The sequence below is a fragment of the Rutidosis leptorrhynchoides genome, chromosome 1 (genome assembly GCF_046630445.1).
Source record: "Rutidosis leptorrhynchoides isolate AG116_Rl617_1_P2 chromosome 1, CSIRO_AGI_Rlap_v1, whole genome shotgun sequence".
NCBI classification, from domain to species: Eukaryota; Viridiplantae; Streptophyta; class Magnoliopsida; order Asterales; family Asteraceae; genus Rutidosis; species Rutidosis leptorrhynchoides.
The window spans coordinates 173,280,632-173,301,063 of record NC_092333.1 but is presented as its reverse complement, the minus strand read 5'-3'; positions in this window follow the sequence as shown (position 1 = coordinate 173,301,063).

Here is a 20,432-nt window from a genome sequence, read left to right as displayed (position 1 = left end):
TGTTGTTGTAGGAAAATTCTGCTAACGGTAGATGTCGATCCCAACTGTTTCCGAAATCAATAACACATGCTCGTAGCATGTCTTCAAGCGTTTGTATCGTCCTTTCGCTCTGCCCATCAGTTTGTGGATGATAGGCAGTACTCATGTCTAGACGAGTTCCTAATGCTTGCTGTAATGTCTGCCAGAATCTTGAAATAAATCTGCCATCCCTATCAGAGATAATAGAGATTGGTATTCCATGTCTGGAGACGACTTCCTTCAAATACAGTCGTGCTAACTTCTCCATCTTGTCATCTTCTCTTATTGGTAGGAAGTGTGCTGATTTGGTGAGACGATCAACTATTACCCAAATAGTATCAAAACCACTTGCAGTCCTTGGCAATTTAGTGATGAAATCCATGGTAATGTTTTCCCATTTCCATTCCGGGATTTCGGGTTGTTGAAGTAGACCTGATGGCTTCTGATGCTCAGCTTTGACCTTAGAACACGTCAAACATTCTCCTACGTATTTAGCAACATCGGCTTTCATACCCGGCCACCAAAAATGTTTCTTGAGATCCTTGTACATCTTCCCCGTTCCAGGATGTATTGAGTATCTGGTTTTATGAGCTTCTCTAAGTACTATTTCTCTCATATCTCCAAATTTTGGTACCCAAATCCTTTCAGCCCTATACCGGGTTCCGTCTTCCCGAATATTAAGATGCTTCTCCGATCCTTTGGGTATTTCATCCTTTAAATTTCCCTCTTTTAAAACTCCTTGTTGCGCCTCCTTTATTTGAGTAGTAATGTTATTATGAATCATTATATTCATAGATTTTACTCGAATGGGTTCTCTATCCTTCCTGCTCAAGGCATCGGCTACCACATTTGCCTTCCCCGGGTGGTAACGAATCTCAAAATCGTAATCATTCAATAATTCAATCCACCTACGCTGCCTCATATTCAGTTGTTTCTGATTAAATATGTGTTGAAGACTTTTGTGGTCGGTATATATAATACTTTTGACCCCATATAAGTAGTGCCTCCAAGTCTTTAATGCAAAAACAACCGCGCCTAATTCCAAATCATGCGTCGTATAATTTTGTTCGTGAATCTTCAATTGTCTAGACGCATAAGCAATCACCTTCGTTCGTTGCATTAATACACAACCGAGACCTTGCTTTGATGCGTCACAATAAATCACAAAATCATCATTCCCTTCAGGCAATGACAATATAGGTGCCGTAGTTAGCTTTTTCTTCAATAACTGAAACGCTTTCTCTTGTTCATCATTCCATTCAAATTTCTTCCCTTTATGCGTTAATGCAGTCAAGGGTTTTGCTATTCTGGAAAAGTCTTGGATGAACCTTCTGTAGTAACCAGCTAGTCCTAAAAACTGGCGTATGTGTTTCGGAGTTTTCGGGGTTTCCCACTTTTCAACAGTTTCTATCTTTGCCGGATCCACCTTAATACCTTCTTTGTTCACTATGTGACCGAGGAATTGAACTTCTTCCAACCAAAATGCACACTTTGAAAACTTAGCGTACAATTCTTCCTTCCTCAATACTTCTAACACCTTTCTCAAATGTTCACCGTGTTCTTGGTCATTCTTTGAGTAAATAAGTATGTCATCAATGAAAACAATGACAAACTTGTCAAGGTATGGTCCACACACTCGGTTCATAAGGTCCATGAACACAGCTGGTGCATTAGTTAAACCAAACGGCATGACCATAAACTCGTAATGACCGTAACGTGTTCTGAAAGCAGTCTTTGGAATATCATCTTCTTTCACCCGCATTTGATGATACCCGGAACGTAAGTCAATCTTTGAATAAACAGACGAGCCTTGTAGTTGATCAAATAAGTCGTCGATTCTCGGTAGTGGGTAGCGGTTCTTGATGGTAAGTTTGTTCAACTCTCGGTAGTCGATACACAACCTGAATGTACCATCTTTCTTCTTGACAAACAAAACAGGAGCTCCCCACGGTGATGTGCTTGGTCGAATGAAACCACGCTCTAAAAGTTCTTGTAATTGGCTTTGCAGTTCTTTCATCTCGCTGGGTGCGAGTCTGTAAGGAGCACGAGCTATTGGTGCAGCTCCTGGTACAAGATCTATTTGAAATTCAACGGATCGATGTGGGGGTAATCCCGGTAATTCTTTCGGAAATACATCGGGAAATTCTTTTGCAATGGGAACATCATTGATGCACTTTTCTTCAGTTTGTACTTTCTCGACGTGTGCTAGAACAGCATAGCAACCTTTTCTTATTAGTTTTTGTGCCTTCAAATTACTAATAAGATGTAGCTTCGTGTTGCCCTTTTCTCCGTACACCATTAAGGGTTTTCCTTTTTCTCGTATAATGCGAATTGCATTTTTGTAACAAACGATCTCCGCTTTCACTTCTTTCAACCAGTCCATACCGATTATCACATCAAAACTCCCTAACTCTACTGGTATCAAATCAATCTTAAATGTTTCGCTAACCAGTTTAATTTCTCGATTCCGACATATATTATCTGCTGAAATTAATTTACCATTTGCTAATTCGAGTAAAAATTTACTATCCAAAGGCGTCAATGGACAACTTAATTTAGCACAAAAATCTCTACTCATATAGCTTCTATCCGCACCCGAATCAAATAAAACGTAAGCAGATTTATTGTCAATAAGAAACGTACCCGTAACAAGCTCCGGGTCTTCCTGTGCCTCTACCGCATTAATATTGAAAACTCTTCCACGGCCTTGTCCATTCGTGTTCTCCTGGTTCGGGCAATTTCTAATAATGTGGCCTGGTTTTCCACATTTATAACAAACTACATTGGCATAACTTGCTCCGACACTACTTGCTCCGCCATTACTCGTTCCGACACCATTTGTTCCTTTCGTTCTATTAACCCCTGGTCCGTAGACCTCACACTTCGCCGCGCTATGACCATTTCTTTTACACTTGTTGCAAAATTTGGTGCAGAACCCCGAGTGATTCTTTTCACACCTTTGGCATAGTTGCTTCTGATTGTTGTTGTTGTTGCGGTTATTATTGTTGTTGGGATGATTGTTGTAGTTGCTGTTGTTGTTGTTGTTGTTGTTGTTATTGGGCCGTTTGTTGTAGTTGCGATTGATGTTGCGATTGTTGGGATAATTGTTGCGATTATTGTTGTAATTGCTGTTGTTGTTGTATTGGTGATTCTTATCACCGTTTTCCTCCCACTTTCTTTTGACTTGCTTCACATTGGCCTCTTCAGCAGTCTGTTCTTTAATTCTTTCTTCAATCTGGTTCACTAGTTTGTGAGCCATTCTACATGCCTGTTGTATGGAGGCGGGCTCGTGTGAACTTATATCTTCTTGGATTCTTTCCGGTAATCCTTTCACAAACGCGTCGATCTTCTCTTCCTCATCTTCGAATGCTCCCGGACACAATAGGCACAATTCTGTGAATCGTCTTTCGTACGTGGTAATATCAAATCCTTGGGTTCGTAACCCTCTAAGTTCTGTCTTGAGCTTATTGACCTCGGTTCTGGGACGGTACTTCTCGTTCATCAAGTGCTTGAATGCTGACCACGGTAGTGCGTACGCATCATCTTGTCCCACTTGCTCTAGATAGGTATTCCACCATGTTAACGCAGAACCTGTGAAGGTATGCGTAGCGTACTTCACTTTGTCCTCTTCAGTACACTTACTTATGGCAAACACCGATTCAACCTTCTCGGTCCACCGTTTCAATCCGATCGGTCCTTCGGTTCCATCAAATTCCAAAGGTTTGCAGGCAGTGAATTCTTTGTAGGTGCATCCTACACGATTTCCTGTACTGCTAGCTCCAAGGTTATTGTTGGTATGTAGCGCAGCCTGTACTGCGGCTATGTTTGAAGCTAGAAAAGTACGGAATTCCTCTTCATTCATATTCACGGTGTGTCGAGTAGTCGGTGCCATTTCCTTCAAAATAGTTAAATGGAACAAGTTAATCATACAGAATATTAAGAGTAGTTAATAGTATTTCGTAGCATAATATGAACTCATTTATAAAAGCTTTTTCTTCATATTAGCGTTTTATAAGTTTAAATACGGGTAGTACCTACCCGTTAAGTTCATACTTAGTAGCTAATATACAATTCAACTACTACAATTCTATATGAAAAACTGATTATAATAATATTTCGCGTTCAAACTTTTATACAATATTTTACAAACTTACAATACCGCTTATTTTACATAAAGCATGAAATATAGCACACAATAACTTTGATACAAGATAGTTGTGAAGACAATTCTAGCTAGTACACAAGTCGTTCAGCAAAGGCAATAAAGACACGTAATTCATACGTCCAGAAACAAGTCATGCATTCTGGTTTTACTAGGACTACTTCCCATCCTTGGTCTTGTGCAACATAACCGTTATGGCCGTTGATAAGACAGCGTGTTGTAACGTCATCAAAGGGACGAGGGTTACGTAATGTCCAACAGTCCCGTAATAATCTAAAAACCTCATTTCTTACCCCAATTACCGACTCCGTCACTTGTGGAAACGTTTTGTTTAATAGTTGTAGCCCGATGTTCTTGTTCTCACTTTGGTGAGAAGCGAACATTACTAATCCGTAAGCATAACATGCTTCTTTATGTTGCATGTTAGCCGCTTTTTCTAAATCACGAAGTCCAATATTCGGATATATTGAGTCAAAATAATTTCTTAACCCGTTGCGTAAAATAGCATTTGGGTTCCCCGCAATATATGCGTCAAAGTAAACACATCGTAACTTATGGGTTTCCCAATGTGATATCCCCCATCTTTCAAACGAAAGTCTCTTATAAATCAAGACATTCTTGGAACGTTCTTCGAATGTCTTACAAACTGATCTCGCCTTAAATAGTTGTGCCGAAGAATTCTGGCCGACTCTAGACAAGATTTCATCAATCATGTCTCCGGGTAGGTCTCTTAAAATATTGGGTTGTCTATCCATTTTGTGTTTTTAAACTGTAAAATAGACAAGAGTTAGATTCATAAAAAAAATACTTATTAATACAAGCAATTTTTACATATATCATAAAGCATAAGAACACTATATTCCATATATTACACCACACGAATACAACTATCTTATTCCGACTCGCTCGTTTCTTCTTCTTCGGTTTTGGTTCGTTTTGCCAAGTTTCTAGGGATATATGATGTTCCCCTAATACGAGCCGTCGTTGTCCACATTGGTTTAGAAAAACCTGGTGGTTTAGAGGTTCCCGGGTCATTGTTACAACTTAAGGACTTCGGGGGTTGACGATACATATAAAGTTCATCGGGGTTGGAATTAGATTTCTCTATTTTTATGCCCTTTCCCTTATTATTTTCTTTTGCCTTTTTAAATTCAGTTGGGGTAATTTCTATAACATCATCGGAATTCTCGTCGGAATCCGATTCATCGGAGAATTGGTAATCCTCCCAATATTTTGCTTCCTTGGCGGAAACACCATTGACCATAATTAACTTTGGTCGGTTGGTTGAGGATTTTCTTTTACTTAACCGTTTTATTATTTCCCCCACCGGTTCTATTTCTTCATCCGGTTCCGATTCTTCTTCCGGTTCCGATTCTTCTTCCGGTTCCGACTCTTCTTCCGGTTCCTCTTCGGGAACTTGTGAATCAGTCCACAAATCATTCCAATTTACATTTGACTCTTCATTATTATTAGGTGAGTCAATGGGACTTGTTCTAGAGGTAGACATCTATCACATAATATCAAACACGTTAAGAGATTAATATATCACATAATATTCATATGTTAAAAATATATAGTTTCCAACAAAAATGTTAAGCAATCATTTTTAAAGAAAACACGGTCGAAGTCCAGACTCACTAATGCATCCTAACAAACTCGATAAGACACACTAATGCAAATTTTCTGGTTCTCTAAGACCAACGCTCGGATACCAACTGAAATGTCCCGTTCTTATTGATTAAAAACGTTCCATATTAATTGATTTCGTTGCGAGGTTTTGACCTCTATATGAGACGTTTTTCAAAGACTGCATTCATTTTTAAACAAACCATAACCTTTATTTCATCAATAAAGGTTTAAAAAGCTTTACGTAGATTATCAAATAATGATAATCTAAAATATCCTGTTTACACACGACCATTACATAATGGTTTACAATACAAATATGTTACAACAAAATAAGTTTCTTGAATGCAGTTTTTACACAATATCATACAAGCATGGACTCCAAATCTTGTCCTTATTTAAGTATGCGACAGCGGAAGCTCTTAATAATCACCTGAGAATAAACATGCTTAAAACGTCAACAAAAATGTTGGTGAGTTATAGGTTTAACCTATATATATCAAATCGTAACAATAGACCACAAGATTTCATATTTCAATACACATCCCATACATAGAGATAAAAATCATTCATATGGTGAACACCTGGTAACCGACAATAACAAGATGCATATATAAGAATATCCCCATCATTCCGGGACACCCTTCGGATATGATATAAATTTCGAAGTACTAAAGCATCCGGTACTTTGGATGGGGTTTGTTAGGCCCAATAGATCTATCTTTAGGATTCGCGTCAATTAGGGTGTCTGTTCCCTAATTCTTAGATTACCAGACTTAATAAAAAAGGGGCATATTCGATTTCGATAATTCAACCATAGAATGTAGTTTCACGTACTTGTGTCTATTTTGTAAATCATTTATAAAACCTGCATGTATTCTCATCCCAAAAATATTAGATTTTAAAAGTGGGACTATAACTCACTTTCACAGATTTTTACTTCGTCGGGAAGTAAGACTTGGCCACTGGTTGATTCACGAACCTATAACAATATATACATATATATCAAAGTATGTTCAAAATATATTTACAACACTTTTAATATATTTTGATGTTTTAAGTTTATTAAGTCAGCTGTCCTCGTTAGTAACCTACAACTAGTTGTCCACAGTTAGATGTACAGAAATAAATCGATAAATATTATCTTGAATCAATCCACGACCCAGTGTATACGTATCTCAGTATTGATCACAACTCAAACTATATATATTTTGGAATCAACCTCAACCCTGTATAGCTAACTCCAACATTCACATATAGAGTGTCTATGGTTGTTCCGAAATATATATAGATGTGTCGACATGATAGGTCGAAACATTGTATACGTGTCTATGGTATCTCAAGATTACATAATATATAATACAAGTTGATTAAGTTATGGTTGGAATAGATTTGTTACCAATTTTCACGTAGCTAAAATGAGAAAAATTATCCAATCTTGTTTTACCCATAACTTCTTCATTTTAAATCCGTTTTGAGTGAATCAAATTGCTATGGTTTCATATTGAACTCTATTTTATGAATCTAAACAAAAAAGTATAGGTTTCTAGTCGGAAAAATAAGTTACAAGTCGTTTTTGTAAAGGTAGTCATTTCAGTCGAAAGAACGACGTCTAGATGACCATTTTAGAAAACATACTTCCACTTTGAGTTTAACCATAATTTTTGGATATAGTTTCATGTTCATAATAAAAATCATTTTCTCAGAATAACAACTTTTAAATCAAATTTTATCATAGTTTTTAATTAACTAACCCAAAACAGCCCGCAGTGTTACTACGACGGCGTAAATCCGGTTTTACGGTGTTTTTCGTGTTTCCAGGTTCTAAATCATTAAGTTAGCATATCATATAGATATAGAACATGTGTTTAGTTGATTTTAAAAGTCAAGTTAGAAGGATTAACTTTTGTTTGCGAACAAGTTTAGAATTAACTAAACTATGTTCTAGTGATTACAAGTTTAAACCTTCGAATAAGATAGCTTTATATGTATGAATCGAATGATGTTATGAACATCATTACTACCTTAAGTTCCTTGGATGAACCTACTGGAAAAGAGAAAAATGGATCTAGCTTCAATGGATCCTTGGATGGCTCAAAGTTCTTGAAGCAAAATCATGACACGAAAACAAGTTCAAGTAAGATCATCACTTGAAATAAGATTGTTATAGTTATAGAAATTGAACCAAAGTTTGAATATGATTATTACCTTGTATTAGAATGATAACCTACTGTAAGAAACAAAGATTTCTTGAGGTTGGATGATCACCTTACAAGATTGGAAGTGAGCTAGCAAACTTGAAAGTATTCTTGATTTTATGAAACTAGAACTTTTGGAATTTATGAAGAACACTTAGAACTTGAAGATAGAACTTGAGAGAGTTCAATTAGATGAAGAAAATTGAAGAATGAAAGTGTTTGTAGGTGTTTTTGGTCGTTGGTGTATGGATTAGATATAAAGGATATGTAATTTTGTTTTCATGTAAATAAGTCATGAATGATTACTCATATTTTTGTAATCTTATGAGATATTTCATGCTAGTTGCCAAATGATGGTTCCCACATGTGTTAGGTGACTCACATGGGCTGCTAAGAGCTGATCATTGGAGTGTATATACCAATAGTACATACATCTAAAAGCTGTGTATTGTACGAGTACGAATACGGGTGCATACGAGTAGAATTGTTGATGAAACTGAACGAGAATGTAATTGTAAGCATTTTTGTTAAGTAGAAGTATTTTGATAAGTGTATTGAAGTCTTTCAAAAGTGTATAAATACATATTAAAACACTACATGTATATACATTTTAACTGAGTCGTTAAGTCATCGTTAGTCGTTACATGTAAGTGTTGTTTTGAAACCTTTAGGTTAACGATCTTGTTAAATGTTGTTAACCCAATGTTTATAATATCAAAAGAGATTTTAAATTATTATATTATCATGATATTATGATGTACGAATATCTCTTAATATGATATATATATATATATATATTAAATGTCGTTACAACGATAAACGTTACATATATGTCTCGTTTCAAAATCATTAAGTTAGTAGTCTTGTTTTTACATATGTAGTTCATTGTTAATATAATTAATGATATGTTTACTTATCATAATATCATGTTAACTATATATATAACCATATATATGTCATCATATAGTTTTTTTTACAAGTTTTAACGTTCGTGAATCACCGGTCAACTTGGGTGGTCAATTGTCTATATGAAACCTATTTCAATTAATCAAGTCTTAACAAGTTTGATTGCTTAACATGTTGGAAACATTTAATCATGTAAACATCAATCTCAATTAATGTATATAAACATGGAAAAGTTCGGGTCACTACAAATTACACATACAATACAACTAAATACTTACCAATAACATTTCATAGCATTCAATGCATCAAAAGTTCATATTTAAGTCTATCAAACCCTAACCCAAAATCACAAATTCAATAATCATGTTAATGAAGTTTTCTTAATCAACCTACACATCAAAATGAAGTTAGTGATGCTAGTAACACATTTAATGCATGAACTTTATCATAACAACAACATTTAATCATCCAAAATTCAAGATTTAATACACACTTTGCAAGTTCAAGCTAGTTACACTAAAACAACAAGATCGAGCATGCAAAAAGAAATGCGGGATGTCAAAATAATTTAATGAAAAAATGCGGGATGTTACATTACCCACACCTTAAAAGAAATTTTGTCCCGAAATTTAGTTGGAAGTAGTAGTCGATGTTTCTTCATCGAGACCTCGCGTTACCAATTCTACGAATAAGTGAAGGTACTTCCTTGGGCATTCCGACGAGCTTTGACAGTCGGGATTTTACGTTGTCTCAAGGTTTGGTTTCACGATCCATAATTTCAAACGGTTCTCCTATGAAGTGGAGTTTGTCATTAATAGTAAGCTCATCTAAAAGAGTAACAAGTTCCTGTTCCGCAGGACACTTCTCTAAGTTTGATATCTGGAATGTAGGATAAACGGAAACTTAATTGAGTCGGAAGATCTAAACGGTATGCAGAGGGTCCAATACGCCCTAAGCTTTCAAAATGATCAATATATCGCGGAGTTAACTTTCTACGTTCCTGAAATGGATTACACCTTTCCAAGGTGCGATTTCTCAATATTACGCGGTCACTCCCTTGGAGTTCGGGAGGTTTACGTCTAACATCGGCATAACTCTTTTGGCGACTACGGGCCATCTTGAGCCTTTCCTGAATTGAACGATCCCAACGGTTATTTCTTGAATGAGTTCAAATCCGGTGGTTTGCATGTCACCTACTTCGGCCCAACGAATTGGAGAACGACATTTGTGGCCATATAAAGTTTCAAAAAGGTGATGCGTTAATGCACGAGTGATAACTATCATTGTAAGAGGAATCGGCCAAAGGCGACAATACAAGTTCGTAACATGTCTTTCGAAGAATTGAATCGTTCGTTTGCATGGTCCATCAGTTTGTGGATGATACGCGGTACTCATGTCTAAACGTGTTCTCAAAGCTTCTTGTAAATCTAGAAGTGAAACGAGCATTTTGATCCGAGGTAATTGACAATGGTACACCATGTCGGAAAAGAATTCCCTTCAATGAACTGTTGTGCAAGTTTTTCCTATCTCGTCGGTTTCTGAATACGTTTAATAAGGTCATTCCCCTTCGTGGTGAAAGATGGGATTGTATGAGGGGTCCCTCCCCACTGAGAGATCAGATGATAAGATTTCCTTATACGGAAGTATGAGTGTAATGATAGGAGGAGTTTTCATTTTTGATATAATTGTGTCGCGCATCTTGTGATCAAATGTCAAGACTTGGTAGAAACGAGGTAGTACACATAGTTACATGTTTTGGTGTTAAATAGTAGCTGACCATATATCAGAAGCTTAAGGACGATAAGTCGATGAAGAAGGGGGTATCCTTGGATTGTGTTTCATCTTGGGTTCCGGTACTATCAGACAGCGACAGTGAAATAATAGAGTTATGTAACGTGGTACATGGTGATGAGAATGTTTATCGGGTCCATAATTAAGTACTCCAATTCTTCAGGCAAAATGACGAATTTCAGTTTCCTTGATTTCGAGTCGAGAGAGGAGGCCCTTCAGGTGCTCACTGAGAAATATTTTCATATTTCATGTTCCATTATGTGCTACACGAGTTTGGCTGGTAACGAAGTTCACAATATTAATCATTTAATGTTTCAGTCCACAGTCGTTGTCTCGTGTTGAGTTGTTTTTGATCGAAAATGTGTTGGAGGCTTTTTGGTGGTTGGTGAGGATGGTACCTTTGGTCCCATAAAGATAGTGTCTCCACATTTTAAGTGCAAAGACAACGGTTCTTAATTCAAGTTTGTGTGTCAAGTAGTATCGTTCGTGAGATTTCAATTGTCGAGAAGAGTAGGCAATAACTTTCCTTCGTGGTATTAACACATACCCAAAACCTTGTTTGGAGGCGTCACAACATGCAACAAAATCATCAGTGCCTTCGAAAAGAGTTAGGATAAGTGCGGTGGTTAACTTCTTCTTAAAGATACTAAATGTCGATTCTTGTTCGACGGACCAAACGAATTTCTTTCCTTTGTGAGTTAACGAGGTTAAATGACGAGAATACAGAAAAGTCGGAAATAAATCTTCGTTATAACCGGCGTGATCCAAAAATTTACTAATATAAGTCGGAATCGTGAGGGTCTCCCAATTAGGTATGGCTTTGATTTCTGCGGGATCGACTTTAATACTTTGACTACTAATAACATGTTCTAAAATTTGGACTTTGTTAACCAAAATTCACACTGGGAGAATTTGGCATAGAGTTGTTCCTTCTCTAGAGTTCGAGCGTAAGATGGAGATGTTGTTCGTTTTCTTCCTTGCTTGAATAGTTTAAGACATCATCTATGAATATGATAATGGATTGGAGGTCGATTTTGAAATGTACACGAAATCCCTATAATTGATCAAGGGGTTATTGATATGAGGAAAAGGATGTCGGTTCTTAACCGGAAATTTATTTAGTTCACGATAATCGATACACATGTAGGGATTCATTTTCTTTTTAACGGATATGATTGGAGCTCCTTAGTTCTACAGTCATTAAGTCAAATTCAAACTCTTTACCTAATAAATTTAACGTATAACCCCGATAAAATTTGTCGGCACGTAATAGTTTTCCGTTGGTCACTTGAATAGTATGAGTAGTATCTAGGGGGAGTGGTGAAACGCAAAAGGCATGAGTCAAAGCCTTGGATACGAAACTCTTATCGGCACCCGAATCGAATAAACAAGAAACATAAGAGTTATTAAGGAGAAACGTACCCGTGACTAGTTCATTATCATCTCGAGCACCCTTGGTGTCGATGTTGAGAGATCGGCCACGTGCATTGGGGTTGGCTTTCTTCTTTGGGCATGCATTCTTAAAATGACCCGATTGGCCACACTCGAAACAAATACCCATTCGGTGTGCGTTGGGCACCTTTGGAGTGACGGGGGTGGTACTTTTACAATATTTGGCCAAATGGCCACTCCTTCGACACTTGTTGCAAAATGGTTTGCCACACTCACCAAAGTGATGCTTGTGGCACTTGTCACAAAAAGGTAGATTTCCGGCATAACTCTTCTTGCCGTCGGAGGTGAAAGGCTTCTTGGTGAAGTTGTTGTTGTAGTTGCTTGTTGGGGAGGCTTCCCATTTTCTTTTGCTTCCGCCCTATTGATCCTCGGCCGTTGGTGTCAGTGCTTCAATTTCATCCACTGTTTCTATAGATTTATGGGCCATCATTAAAGCCACTTGTAGGTTAGCAGGTTTGGATTACATTACCCCGTGTCGAATGCTCTTAGGGAGACCATCCATGTAAAGTTCAACTCTTAGGGAATCGGGAGTCATGAGGTTTGGATACATTAAGACTAGTTCGGCAAACCGCTGATTGTAAGCTTCGAGCTCATTTCGAACCATTTTTAAATTTCTTAGTCCCTGTTCGAGCCTTCGAGTCTCTTCGCGCGGGAAGTATTCGGTGATCATTCTTTCTCTTAATTCGGTCCAAGAGAGTGTGTGGGCTTCATCGGTACCCACAGATTATACATACGTGTTCCACCATGAGAGAGCAATACCGGCGAAAGTGAGGGTGGAAAACTTGACCTTATCTTGGTCCCGACAACCGCTTATTCTAAAAATGGCCTCCATTTGTTCAAACCATCGGGTGAGAGCAACCGGTCCCCCGGTTCCATCGAAAGTGGGAGGTTTGCACGCCATGAAGTTCTTGTAGGAGCACCCCTCGTTTGAATTATTGGCTCCATGGTTAGTGTTGTTGTTATTGTTGTTGGAGGAGTGACCAGCCATGGCCGCATCCACAGCGGTGGCTATCATTCGTTGAAGAGCTCGTTCGAGAGTTTCGGGAGGAGTGTTATGTAGACCTCGGTGAGCCATTGTTCCTTGAAAACGTAAGAATATCATTGATTAGTATTCTCAATAATACTAATCGTGATATGTGTAGTGACCCGAACTTTTCCATGTTTATATATATTAATTGAGATTGATATTTACATGATTAAATGTTTCCAACATGTTAAGCAATCAAACTTGTTAAGACTTGATTAATTGAAATATGTTTCATATAGACAATTGACCACCCAAGTTGACCGGTGATTCACGAACGTTAAAACTTGTAAAAACTATATGATGACATATATATGGATATATATATAGTTAACATGATACTATGATAAGTAAACATATCATTAAGTATATTAACAATGAACTACATATGTAAAAACAAGACTACTAACTTAATGATTTTTAAACGAGACATATATGTAACGATTATCGTTGTAAAGACATTTAATGTATATATATCATATTAAGAGATATTTATACATGATAATATCATGATAATATAATAATTTAAAATCTCATTTGATATTATAAACATTGGGTTAACAACATTTAACAAGATCGTTAACCTAAAGGTTTCAAAACAACACTTACATGTAACGACTAACGATGACTTAACGACTCAGTTAAAACGTATATACATGTAGTGTTTTAATATTTATTTATACACTTTTGAAAGACTTCAATACACTTATCAAAATACTTCTACTTAACAAAAATGCTTACAATTACATCCTCGTTCAGTTTCATCAACAATTCTACTCGTATGCACCCGTATTCGTACTCGTACAATACACAGCTTTTAGATGTATGTACTATTGGTATATACACTCCAGTGATCAGCTCTTAGCAGCCCATGTGAGTCACCTAAAACATGTGGGAACCATCATTTGGCAACTAGCATGAAATATCTCATAAAATTACAAAAATATGAGTAATCATTCATGACTTATTTACATGAAAACAAAATTACATATCCTTTATATCTAATCCATACACCAACGACCAAAAATACCTACAAACACTTTCATTCTTCAATTTTCTTCATCTAATTGATCTCTCTCAAGTTCTATCTTCAAGTTCTAAGTGTTCTTCATAAATTCTACAAGTTCTAGTTACATAAAATCAAGAATACTTTCAAGTTTGCTAGCTCACTTCCAATCTTGTAAGGTGATCATCCAACCTCAAGAAATCTTTTTTTCTTATAGTAGGTTATCATTCTAATACAAGGTAATAATCATATTCAAAATTTGGTTCAATTTCTATAACAATAACAATCTTATTTCAAGTGATGATCTTACTTGAACTTGTTTTCGTGTCATGATTCTGCTTCAAGAACTTCGAGCCATCCAAGGATCCGTTGAAGCTAGATCCATTTTTCTCTTTTCCAGTAGGTTTATCCAAGGAACTTAAGGTAGTAATGATGTTCATAACATCATTCAATTCATACATATAAAGCTATCTTATTCGAAGGTTTAAACTTGTAATCACTAGAACATAGTTTAGTTAATTCTAAACTTGTTCGCAAACAAAAGTTAATCCTTCTAACTTGACTTTTAAAATCAACTAAACACATGTTCTATATCTATATGATATGCTAACTTAATGATTTAAAACCTGGAAACACGAAAAATACCGTAAAACCGGATTTACGCCGTCGTAGTAACACCGCGGGCTGTTTTGGGTTAGTTAATTAAAAACTATGATAAACTTTGATTTAAAAGTTGTTATTCTGAGAAAATGATTTTTATTATGAACATGAAACTATATCCAAAAATTATGGTTAAACTCAAAGTGGAAGTATGTTTTCTAAAATGGTCATCTAGACGTCGTTCTTTCGACTAAATGACTACCTTTACAAAAACGACTTGTAACTTATTTTTCCGACTATAAACCTATACTTTTTATGTTTAGATTCATAAAATAGAGTTCAATATGAAACCATAGCAATTTGATTCACTCAAAACGGATTTAAAATGAAGAAGTTATGGGTAAAACAAGATTGGATGATTTTTCTCATTTTAGCTACGTGAAAATTGGTAATAAATCTATTCCACCCATAACTTAATCAACTTGTATTGTATATTATGTAATCTTGAGATACCATAGACACGTATACAATGTTTCGACCTATCATGTCGACACATCTATATATATTTCGGAACAACCATAGACACTCTATATGTGAATGTTGGAGTTAGCTATACAGGGTTGAGGTTGATTCCAAAATATATATAGTTTGAGTTGTGATCAATACTGAGATACGTATACACTGGGTTGTGGATTGATTCAAGATAATATTTATCGATTTATTTCTGTACATCTAACTGTGGACAACTAGTTGTAGGTTACTAACGAGGACAGCTGACTTAATAAACTTAAAACATCAAAATATATTAAAAGTGTTCTAAATATATTTTGAACATACTTTGATATATATGTATATATTGTTATAGGTTCGTGAATCAACCAGTGGCCAAGTCTTACTTCCCGACGAAGTAAAAATCTGTGAAAGTGAGTTATAGTCCCACTTTTAAAATCTAATATTTTGGGATGAGAATACATGCAGGTTTTATAAATGATTTACAAAATAGACACAAGTACGTGAAACTACATTCTATGGTTGAATTATCGAAATCGAATATGCCCCTTTTTATTAAGTCTGGTAATCTAAGAATTAGGGAACAGACACCCTAATTGACGCGAATCCTAAAGATAGATCTATTGGGCCTAACAAACCCCATCCAAAGTACCGGATACTTTAGTACTTCGAAATTTATATCATACCCGAAGGGTGTCCCGGAATGATGGGGATATTCTTATATATGCATCTTCTTAATGTCGGTTACCAGGTGTTCACCATATGAATGATTTTTATCTCTATGTATGGGATGTGTATTGAAATATGAAATCTTGTGATCTATTATTATGATTTGATATATATAGGTTAAACCTATAACTCACCAACATTTTTGTTGACGTTTTAAGCATGTTTATTCTCAGGTGATTATTAAGAGCTTCCGCTGTCGCATACTTAAATAAGGACGAGATTTGGAGTCCATGCTTGTATGATATTGTGTAAAAACTGCATTCAAGAAACTTATTTTGTTGTAACATATTTGTATTGTAAACCATTATGTAATGGTCGTGTGTAAACAGGATATTTTAGATTATCATTATTTGATAATCTACGTAAAGCTTTTTAAACCTTTATTCATGAAATAAAGGTTATGGTTTGTTTTAAAATGAATGCAGTCTTTGAAAAACGTCTCATATAGAGGTCAAAACCTCGCAACGAAATCAATTAATATGGAACATTTTTAATCAATAAGAACGGGACATTTCAATATGGAATAAAGATAGAAAGAAAATTTTTCCTTGACTCGCCCTAAATTCTTCATGTTATAATGTCGGGACGTCCATATGAGTCACCGTAATATAATCCCGGCAATTATATTACCCTAATTCATATGTGCATTCGACATTACCTCATAAAGTCAAGATAGCGTGTCAATCAAATTAAACAACGTGAGATTAAGACGAAATAAGAGTTAGTACGAATAGGAGAGTTCAAGTATAAATGCACAAGTAGTCAAGCAAGTCCTACTTCAAGTCTATACGCCGGTTGTAGTCTAGACTCACTAATGTACCCTATGACTCGGGGTTGACACCAATGAACTCTAAATCCCTACAACCAATGCTCTGATACCATCTGTAGCGACCCGACAAAATCGTCATTGACGGCGCCGTCTACTTAGGTCCCGTTACGTGGTCATAAGTCTTTAAAACAACGTCGCATTCATTTCATATGTAAAGATGTAACAACCCAACCCGTAATCCATACGATAAAAAAAAAATTTATACAACACAATTACATGCCAAATAAATATGTAACCCATTTCACGAGTTCCATTTAAAATGCACAACAATTAATTGTTTACAAAAGGCACGAGGACCACGAATAAAATTTAGTACAAGTTTGACCCATTACAAATGATAGTTTACAATCCAAACGACACTTCGAGCATGGTTTGGGACTAAACTACCCAAAACGTTAGGCCAACATCAAAACTCCAACAAAGCATCATCACGGGACACCTAATGTCCGATAACCCCCTTGCCCTTAACTGCGCCTGCATCTAAAAAGATAAACAACGAGAGGGTAAGCTAACGCTTAGTGAATGCAATAATTATACATATACATATATAACCTACTTACATGCAATCACATACACAATTATCTCATACACGCTAGCAATTTAAAAGACATACCAACGCAAGGCATAACGCAAAATCTCCAAGGCCACAAGCTAGCACAACGATAACATATATAACTCGAATATTGTGAAAACACCACACAACAAACACATAACCATGGTTAACCAATAGTACAAAGGAATGGTACTTCGAATTTCCCATTGGTGTTCCCAACAACCGTTAGTGCACAACAATTATAACACTAACCCCGGAGTGGTATCGATCGCCCTAACTTTAAACCCACTCGTCACGTGTAATGTGGTATCGAACGCCCGAACTTTAAACCCACGCTACACGCCCACACACATACATGACATGGCATCGAACGCCCGAACTTAAATCCATATCATATATTGACCCGATGTGGTATCGATCGCCCGAACTTAAACCCACATCGAATCTCGTACAAGTAAATACATTATATACACATATGCATAATCATTCCACTCACCTCAAGTCTCTTGTGAAAGCTAACCTAGCTTGCAACCCTTCAATGTAACGTACCTATTACATTATACATTTATTACATACAATCTAGTTAAATTAAACGCCAACTTCTATCCCTTGAGCATTTAATGACCCTATTGCATTAAATGACTCAACTACACTAAATCCGCCCATTAATGACCATTCCTTGTCATAAATCACTAAAAGCTAGTGATTAGGGTCTATTAACATCAACTAACATAAATTTGGTGTATTTCATACCCATTTTACCCAATTAGTTCAACTTTGACTCATATGACCCATTTTGACACTTACACATTCAAACTTTGTCAAACATGACCTATTCACAATCTCACCAACATTTAACAAGTGTATTTAATGCTTACAACACCATTAACACTTACAAACCCCATTTCATTAGACCAAACCCTAGGTTATGGTAATTAGGGTTTTCTTTCAACAATCTAACCCAAAAACCACCTATTTAACCCTCAAATGGGTCACACAAATCCCATATGAACCAAACCCTAGCTTAACTAAATAAAACTCGAAACTTAAAGTTGAGACTTACCAAAACTATCCTCTTGTAGCTAATAGCAAGGAGAACAACTTTAATTCTTGCTTCAAGGATTGATTCACAAAACTCTTTCTTCAAATCTCAAGTATAAACTAAGCGGATTTTAAGTTTTGAGAGGAATTTATGAAAGAAAATGGAAAAGAAATGAGAATATAGGATAAGTGGTTGATATTAAAAGCTCCAACCAGATCTACATGTAAAAAGACCAAATTACCCCTAAACCCTATTTAATTTGAGTAAAATTCGGAGTCAGAATTGCAGAAGTGCCGCGGCGCGGCTTCTTTGTCGCGGCGCGACATAAAGAAGGAAAAATGACCCTTCTTAACTCAAGTTCTGATCTGGATTTGCTTTGTTTACCGCGGCGCGATCCCTTTTGCCGTGTCGTTTGCCTTATCCTGGTCACTTCGAAAGTTTAACATAAAACAAAGGTTCAAACATATATATATATATATATAAACACATATGCCCTTATACGATAATTAACACCATAGCTCATTTAATCACATAACAAACAGGTTTTAAGTGTACTATTGATAAAGTACGTACCTTTAGACGCGCACAGGAAATCGGGGTGTTACAACTCTCCCCCACTTAAATCGGAGCGAGTCCTCGCGATCCAAGCCGCATGACACGAGGGAAGGTAAACCAACACGAATTCTTTGGGCTCCCAAGTAAACTCGGAACCTATACTACGACGCCATTGGACCTTAAAGGTCCTCACCTCTCTGTTACGCAACATTTTTACCTTCTCATCGAGTATAGCAATTGGATCTTCAACGTATTCTAACTTGTTGTTTAGCTCAATTTCGTCTAAAGGCATCCATGAAAAATCATCCGCAAGACACTTACGGAGGTGGGAAACATGAAACGTGTTATGGATCCCCACAAGTTCTTCTGGTAATTCCAAATGATACGCAACTTCACCAACACGAGCTAAAACCTTAAACGGCCCAATAAACCGAGGAGCTAACTTTCCTCGTTTCCGAAACCGAATAATACCCTTCCATGGCGAAACCTTGAGCATCACCATATCACCTTCTTGGAATTCGATCAAACGTCTACGCTTATCGGCATAAGACTTTTGTCTATCTTGCGCCTTTTTCAAATGTTCCCGAATCATAACGATTTTATCATTTGTCTCCAATACCAAGTCGGAGCTCCCAACTTCCCTTTGTCCCACTTCTCCCCAACAAATCAGGGTTCGACACCTTCTACCATACAACATCTCATACGGTGGCATTCCAATACTAGAGTGAAAACTATTATTGTACGAGAATTCCACCAAAGGTAAATGTTCATCCCAACTACCACCGAAGTCAATAATACACGCACATAACATATCCTCCAACGTTTGATTCGTACGTTCAGTTTGACCGTCCGTTTGAGGATGGTACGTCGTACTCATATTTACCCTCATACCCATATCTTCATGAAATTTCTTCCAAAATCGAGAAGTAAAACGCGTGTCCCGATCCGAAATGATAGACGCGGGAATGCCATGTCTCGATATCACCTCCTTAATGAACATCTTCGCAAGTGCCTCTGATGTAATCGCTTCTTTAATAGGAAGAAACAATGCACTTTTTGTCAATCTATCAACAATCACCCAAATAGTATCAAATTGGGTTCTTGCCGTTTTTGGCAACTTGGTAATAAAATCCATGGTAATATGCTCCCACTTCCACATAGGAATTTCTAGCAGTTGCAACTTACCATACGGCTTTTGGTGTTCGGCTTTAACTTGCAAACACGTGATGCATTGCTCAACATACTTAACAACGTCGCGTTTCATGCCCGGCCACCAATAATCTTTCTTCAAATCATGGTACATCTTTGTCGCACCCGGATGTATGGAATACTTAGACTTGTGCGCCTCATCAAGGAGCACCTTTCGGAAATCACCCATCTTAGGCACCCACACTCTTTCTTGAAAAGACAATAAACCACGCGAACCCATCA